The sequence below is a fragment of the Scylla paramamosain genome, unplaced genomic scaffold, assembly GCF_035594125.1.
Source record: "Scylla paramamosain isolate STU-SP2022 unplaced genomic scaffold, ASM3559412v1 Contig139, whole genome shotgun sequence".
Lineage (NCBI taxonomy): Eukaryota > Metazoa > Arthropoda > Malacostraca > Decapoda > Portunidae > Scylla > Scylla paramamosain.
The window spans coordinates 7,501-15,000 of record NW_026973804.1 but is presented as its reverse complement, the minus strand read 5'-3'; the positions used below and the strand labels follow the sequence as shown (position 1 = coordinate 15,000).

At 36.5% G+C, this 7,500-nt stretch overlaps 1 protein-coding gene across 9 annotated transcripts in view; it reads right to left on the bottom strand.

Annotated features, from left to right (window-relative positions):
• The window catches only part of LOC135099517 (proton channel OtopLc-like), a 16,074-nt gene that overhangs the window by 7,655 nt on the left and 919 nt on the right, over positions 1-7,500 (bottom strand). For 3 of the 9 annotated variants that reach the window (XR_010268057.1, XR_010268058.1, XR_010268059.1), the window contains exons 1-3: positions 3,632-4,083; positions 1,089-1,250; positions 501-647 (exon numbers count right to left, since the gene is read on the bottom strand). The gene's annotated coding sequence lies outside the window, so the exon portion shown is untranslated. The other 6 variants (XM_064001894.1, XM_064001895.1, XM_064001893.1 and 3 more) reach the window with 6 other exon arrangements.

The following is a 7,500-nucleotide window of genomic DNA, read 5'->3' as shown; positions in this document are numbered from 1 at the left end:
CCTATGACTTGAATTCCTTCAAGAGGGAGGTTTCAAGACACTTATTCATCAACTTTTGACCACTGCTTTGACCCTTTTATGGGACTGCCATTTCAGTGGGCATATTTTTTTATTGGATTTTTGTTGCCCTTGGCCAGTGTCACTCATACATAAAACACACACACACACACACACACACACACACACACACACACACAGAAATTATATTAGAAATTATTAGAAATTAGATAAGTTACCACTCACGAGCCTACGTGACACCATGTATGTGAGCAACGCATGTTTTTAAGCATCTGGAGCAAAGTGGTTAAAGGAAAACTTTTTGACTTGAAATGTAATTAGATTCATCAGTTATTTTTCTGGCTGACATTGTTTTTGGAAGGTGGCACTTAAAAGATATGTGAATGCTGTATCTAGATATAAACAAACATTCACAAATACTCATTCCATTATGTGTCTGTCATTAGGCCCTCAAATAAACAACAAATTAAGTGAGGAGTTACCATCTCCCTTCCTGGCTTGCGCTCCAGTTGCTCTGAGTTGTAGCAGCAGTGACGTGTGGCACCCAGGATGAAGGTGGTCTGCAGGGTGGTCTGTGTCAGGGTGATGATGGCAGACAGCAGCAGCAGCACCGTGACAGCTCAAGCATCCTGTTGAAATTATCACATTTTTAAATGCTGAAAAGTGAAGGAAAAACCTGTCTCCATGGAATGTGGAAGTACACAACAACAACTCTGAAAGATTTCTTACAATAATAAGTCATCATTCATTGTATCCTTTTTTGTTGGCCACAAGATTATCATACAAATTTTCCATAGACATCTGCAAATTGGTACCTCTAGCTGTTATTAAATATGATATTAAGTTTGATAAATTTATTTATTTCATTATACATGAAAGTAATTGATTGCAAAAAAAAAATAATAACCAAAATATATTTTGACTTTTACTTTACAATGCCTTAACTGTTTGCTTTTAAAAAAATATGTAGATTTATTTTTTCATTTTAAAACTTATAGTCTAGACAACTAACTGGCCTTAAATTTTTCTGATATACAAATAAAGTAAGAAAGAGAGCACATTTCACTAACACTCATGGTGAAGTGTCCACCAATGATGGTGAAGGAGGTACACATGTAAACTCCAGTCTGACCAATGACCAACACAATTTGTCCAGCTGCATGTCTCTATCGGGCACAAACTCCACCTCCCGCATCTGTATCATGCCCACCACCACCGTCACCGTGGCAACACTGAAAAATGGAATCTTATCATTCACACTGTTACAAAAAATATACTCCCATATATATATATATATATATATATATATATATATATATATATATATATATATATATATATATATATATATATATATATATATATATATATATATATATATATATATATATATATATATATATATATATATATATATATATATATATATATATATATATATATATATATATATATATATATATATATATATATATATATATATATATATATATATATATATATATATATATATATATATATATATATATATATATATAAATGGATTACTATTCCCAACGTTAAAAATTCTTTAGCTAATCTTACTTTGATATTTTGCATCCAATATTAACTACAATTTTTTCCTATGACATTTTCCAACTACACTTAAAGCCTTTCACTGTGAAACAAAACAATTAGAAGCATCAGAAGCAATGCATGCAGTCTCCTTCATAACCATCTACAAGACGTAGAGTTGGCATTGAAAAAGAATACATTTTGCAATTTCTTCCCAGTTCTAAGACTGGATGTGGCTGTAGAACGAATAAAGATGTCTTGAGAGTGACTGGATAATTAAAATCCCCCATAATTATGCAATTATTAACGCAACAAATGTCCGCAATAAGGTCATAAAGTTTTTTTGTCCGTAGCAGGTGACTGGACTAGAGGATGATAGACGAGACCTAATGTTATTTTACAAGATTTATTTTCTAACTGGATGAAAGTGATGTCTATATTAGCAATGGTTGGGGTCGGGAGTAAATGAGGATGAAGATTGGCTTCCCTATGTTAAGGTGTTAGTTTTCATATTTATTGAGAGAGAGAGAGAGAGAGAGAGAGAGAGAGAGAATCAAGCCATTTGAAGTACATTTTTAGTCCCTTTATTTACACCATATTGCCTCTCTCTCTCTCTCTCTCTCTCTCTCAATAAATATGAAAACTAACACATTAACATAGGGAAGCTAATTTTAAAGACTCCTTAAATGAAACAGTAGTCTGACCCCCCTCTGCTCTCTCTCTCTCTCTCTCTCTCTCTCTCTCTCTCTCTCTCTCTCTCTCTCTCAGGTGGAGTTGGCAAGGTACCACCTCCGCCCCTGCCAATGTCTCTCATGACTTCAAGACGCCTCACTGTAACCTAACTTAATCTCACCTCACCTAAACTAACCTAACCTCAACTAACGTAATCTAACCAAACCTCACCTCACCTAACCTAACCAAACCTCACCTCACCTAATTTAACCAAACCTCACCTCACCTAACCTAACCTAACCTCACCTAACATAATCTAACCAAACCTCACCTAACCTAACCTCACCTCCTCTCATCTAACCTAATAATTCCTCACCTAATCTAACTTAACTTCTTCACTTATGCTAGTTTAACCTAATGCAATGTTTGCTAACTCAATTACCTTAACTAACCTAATTAATCTGCTATAACTTAACATGATCTAACGTAACCTATGTCATCCAAATCTTACTTTCATCTAATCTAATCTAACCTATGCAAGTTAATGTAAATTCATCTAATATAACCTAAACTATGCTAGTCTAACCTATCCTTAACTTACCTAACCTAACACACTATCTTAACCTAACCTAACCTTACTTAGCCTTACAATCTAATACACTTCAACTTACATAGCCTAACCTACTAACTTAAAATACTAACTAATACTAATACTAACTTAATACTAACTTAAAACCTTCCTATGCTTATATCACTTCTATATCCTCCTCCTCCTCCTCTTCCTCTTCCCTAACACAGTGACTCAGCGAAGCCAAGAAAACACGTAATTTCTGAATACTATCTTTAAGAGGTTCACCCAGTCAGCCCTCTTCCTCCTCCTCCTCTTTCCTGACCCCCATCCTCCCTTCTTTACTCACGTGTCTCTCCCTCCCTACACACACACACACACACACACACACACACACACACACACAGAGCGGGTCTCACAATGGTAATACACACATACATACGGACACTGACCCACCACACACACCCAGTCACCCACACCCACCCACATACATGTACACACGGACGCACACAGCCTGTCACCCTTACGTCAAACAGATTACACCCTTCTTCTCCCTGTCACTCATCCATCACACATCCCAGTCTCTCTCTCATCTTCTACTCTGTTAAATAACCAGTTAACACTCCTAGACTCCCTAGCCGGCGGGTTACTCTCACTAGGACCATATGACTAAAAATACGTCACATGGCCCGGTCAGAGAGAGCTAGCCTGGTCTGCCTACGCGAATCGAAAGCGTTTATTTGGGTACGGTTTAAAGGGACGAAGGTTTAAAGGGACAGTCTCTGCGTGAGTGTGTTTGGTCAAATGCTGAATACTCACGCCTGGTTCATTATACAGCCACATGGTCAGGCACAGATCACTCCTCCACGACACACACATAAACAAACACACAAAAACACTAACTAGTAACTGTACCTTTAGTTTCGTCTGCTCTCAAAATATTCCTCCATTACTAATGTAACCCACATTCCCTAGTGGTATACTTTCCTCGGAACACCCATATTTTTAAGAGCTTTTTATCCACCATATATGTCTCGGTTAACTCTCATCTTGGCTGGAAATTAAACTATATTGTATCAGTGTGGCCATCTTGAGGTCCCGGATGAAATGGCGAGCTGGGATTGGCTGTTCACGACCCGTTGTCATGGTGATGGTGGATGCCATTCACTTGACAGCTCATATTTTCTCGCTATTGAAAGGAGTTTATTAGAGCGTAACTGAAGCGTGTAAAGGCATCATTCCGCACTATACTATTAAGATATTGTAGTTCTGAAGTGTTCCTAGGGTTAGTAGGCTTGGATAAGGAGTATAACACAATTTAGATGGTGTGAAGAGCGGATGTTTTCGCGCGAAATTCAAAAAATTCCAGCCTCTGATATGATTACGTATGACTTAAGATATTGTAGTAAGAAAGTATCTGTGTGGTTAATAAGCTTGGGTAAAGAGTATAGGGGAATTTAAAGGACGTTTAAGAGACGGAGTGTGAGGAGAAGGTGTGTCAGCGCGATTCAAGTAATTCAAACCTGTCTGAGTTGATTCCACAGAAGACTCTTAAGATATTATATTGCTGAAGTGTTCCTAGGGTTATTAAGATTGGGTAAAGAGTATAAGGGAATTTAAAGAGTGGATAAGGGAGGGAGTGGAGCGATTTGATGTCATACAGACCAAAGCAGAGGGGTTTTATCTTGTAAAGGGGACAGTTCTGTTTTCTTGACCGAGTGACGAGGGAGAAGAAAAAAAATAAGAAGAGACATCAGCCACTGAACCACAGGGAGAGGAGTGAAGGTCCTTTCTCACTGTTCCCTATATAAGACACAGGGAGAGGAGTGAAGGTCCTTTCTCACTGTTCCCTATATAAGACACCATACACTCTAGAACACCAGGTCAGAAATCAAGAAACACGTGCTATTACAATATAGGTGAAGCTTAAGGACACGTCAGTAATTCAGCAACAGACAATATTTCACAACTCTGCTTCACAAACTTTCTCGCAACGCAACCGGAATGTTTTAGCATGTTGTTCTTGTTTTGCTGTAGTTAAATGAATAACAGAATAAACAGGGAAGATAGATTTTTTCTTTTTTATCCAGAAACATAAAAACGTACATAATTTATACTAGAACCTGATAAAAATTAAGAAAGATAAGACGCCAGATCGTTTGAGGATACAAGTTTCTCTTCTTTTATATAAAAATTACAGAACAAACAAGAATAGATGGATTTTTGTGCTAGTCATGAAAATGCCTTTGAAAACCTAAATAACAGACCAGAACATGATAAAAGTTCAGATAAGACGCGGGAAGATATGATAACACGGATTCCTGTTGTGTAATAAGTTGAATTACATAAGAAACACGTAGAGCTGGATTCTTTTTTTCCTAGAGTCACGAAAATACCTCTGAAAACCTAAATAGATCTCTAGAAATTCATAAAAGTTAAAATAAGACGCTGGACCATTTGGTAACACGAATTTCTGCTCTGTACTAAACTGCATTACAAAACAAAAACAGTAGCTACTGTCAGTTGCCTCAGACACTCGAGTTTATGAGGAAAAGAAGATGAGGTTTAGAAGAGAGGTGGTGTTGTACAGATTTAAAATTAGATCTTAGACCGCGAATGTTGCACAAGTTAATGAAGAAAAAGTTGAGGGGGTGTCAAGACACTTAGGGTCGTCGACAGAAAGGCAGACAGACCTGGGGACATTAATGGTCCCCTCCCCAGATGTTGACAGGTGAAGAATGAATGGGTCTCTCTCTCTCTCTCTCTCTCTCTGTCTGTCTCGTCATAATTATATTTCCTGTTCCGGTGTGGTTTTGAATTATCAATTACCACTGGACACTGTTCATTAGTATCTTACCTTTATATAATAGGTAAAGTCACTCTTGGTGAGTTTCTGTGGTTTTCAGGTGAATGTCAAAAGTGAACGTATAAAAATAGGTATATTTAGATATATGTACAGAGTTCTGGAGAAGGGTGTGGCGCGTACGGGACAACGGATGTCCTCTGCGTGGTACAGCGTTACACCCTGGCAAGAGACTGCCGGAGCCGGCACAAGGGAGTGACGGGACGCTTAGCGCCTTCAAAAAGTGCTGACATTAGAAATAGGGGCGGGTTGACCGCACTCACAGTACATGAATATATTCATAATTATTACTCTCTAATTACATAAATAAGGCAAAGGAAAAGCTACTTATAGCTAAGAGTAATACATGCCAAAATACATTAGAGAGAGATTAACTATGCAGAATACTTAGATACTGTAATGTAGGTGCTACCGATTACTTATCGATGGCAATAAAAGGAGTATGGAAAGTTCCATGGTGTGTGTGTGACGTAGGGTGGCGTGATCATATCCGCCCACCCTTATGCGCCAACACCCACTATTTACACTTATGCATATATGTATACATACACTTATATTGCTAATCAGGCAAGACATGATAAATACAATACATATTATTATTAATTATGTGACACCGTTACATTCCCACTATCTCAATATTCCTCCATAGTTTAAATCCCTCCATCTCTTTTTGTCACCCTGGACTTGTCTCTCAGTACCTCTATTTTACCTAATATATCTAATTGGTAGCCATAATTTCTTGGTGTGTAGGTTATATTAAGTTTGTATCTTCAGTATCCCTCCATGTATAATCTTTAGATATCGTTATCTCTAAGTATTGCTGTGAAATTCCATAGTTTTTCATAATCTTGTTTCTGGAAATATACATTTTGTCATATCTCGATTATCATAATGGATTGTTTTTCGTAATTGAATTTATAATATTTATTCAATTAAGCTTATTTGTATATTTATTTATTTATTCGTTTATTTGTTTATTATATATTTCCCTGATATTTTTTTTCTCTCTCGTCACAATAGATAGCATACGCGTGCAAAAATATATATTACTTTAATTTTTCATCTATTTCCTCGCACCCTCTGTGAAAACCCTCTGTGGTATGCTCATAAACTTGTGACCTTCGTGGCATCTCGTGGGGTGCTCTCTTTGATCCTCTTATATTACTGCTAGACCATTCTTTTCTCCTATTCAACATTTGAATTTCCAAAGACAAAATATGCTATTATCCAGGAAATAATGATGAAATAGAGATATCTTCAGTAAACAGCCAAAATAAGGAGTTTCAATTTATAGTAAAAAGTTTCAGATATCTTATAAGAGTGCTCTATAAATACTTGGATCCTCTTATACTGTGCATTCTGTCATCTATTGTTCTTGACGTCACATGGTTTTCTCTCAGGTCTAAGTGAATGTTTTCGTACCAGTGGGTTTTCTTATTTCATCGTTCAATGTAAATGTTTTGGTACAAATAAATTAGTATATGGTGTTTATTTTCTTGAGATTTTGATCTAGTTACATGCACAATAATTCAATAAACAAGATGTATTCGTTTGAGGCAGTAGACTTGATGTACCGCGGTGAGATATTATTTGTCTTTTATATAAACACGCCAAACTGTGTTAAAATATTACGAAAATCAGCAAAATCCTTGTTTTTCGTTCAAAATTTAGGTTCAGAGGCCACTGATAGACAATGTAGCTTTGAATAGATATCTTAGGCAAACCTGTGTTTTTCTGTTGATTTATTCTGTTTCTGTATTGCAAAACTTTTGCAAACATTGACTCCATTTGTTTTGTATATTGGTAAACTAAACAAGATGCAAAC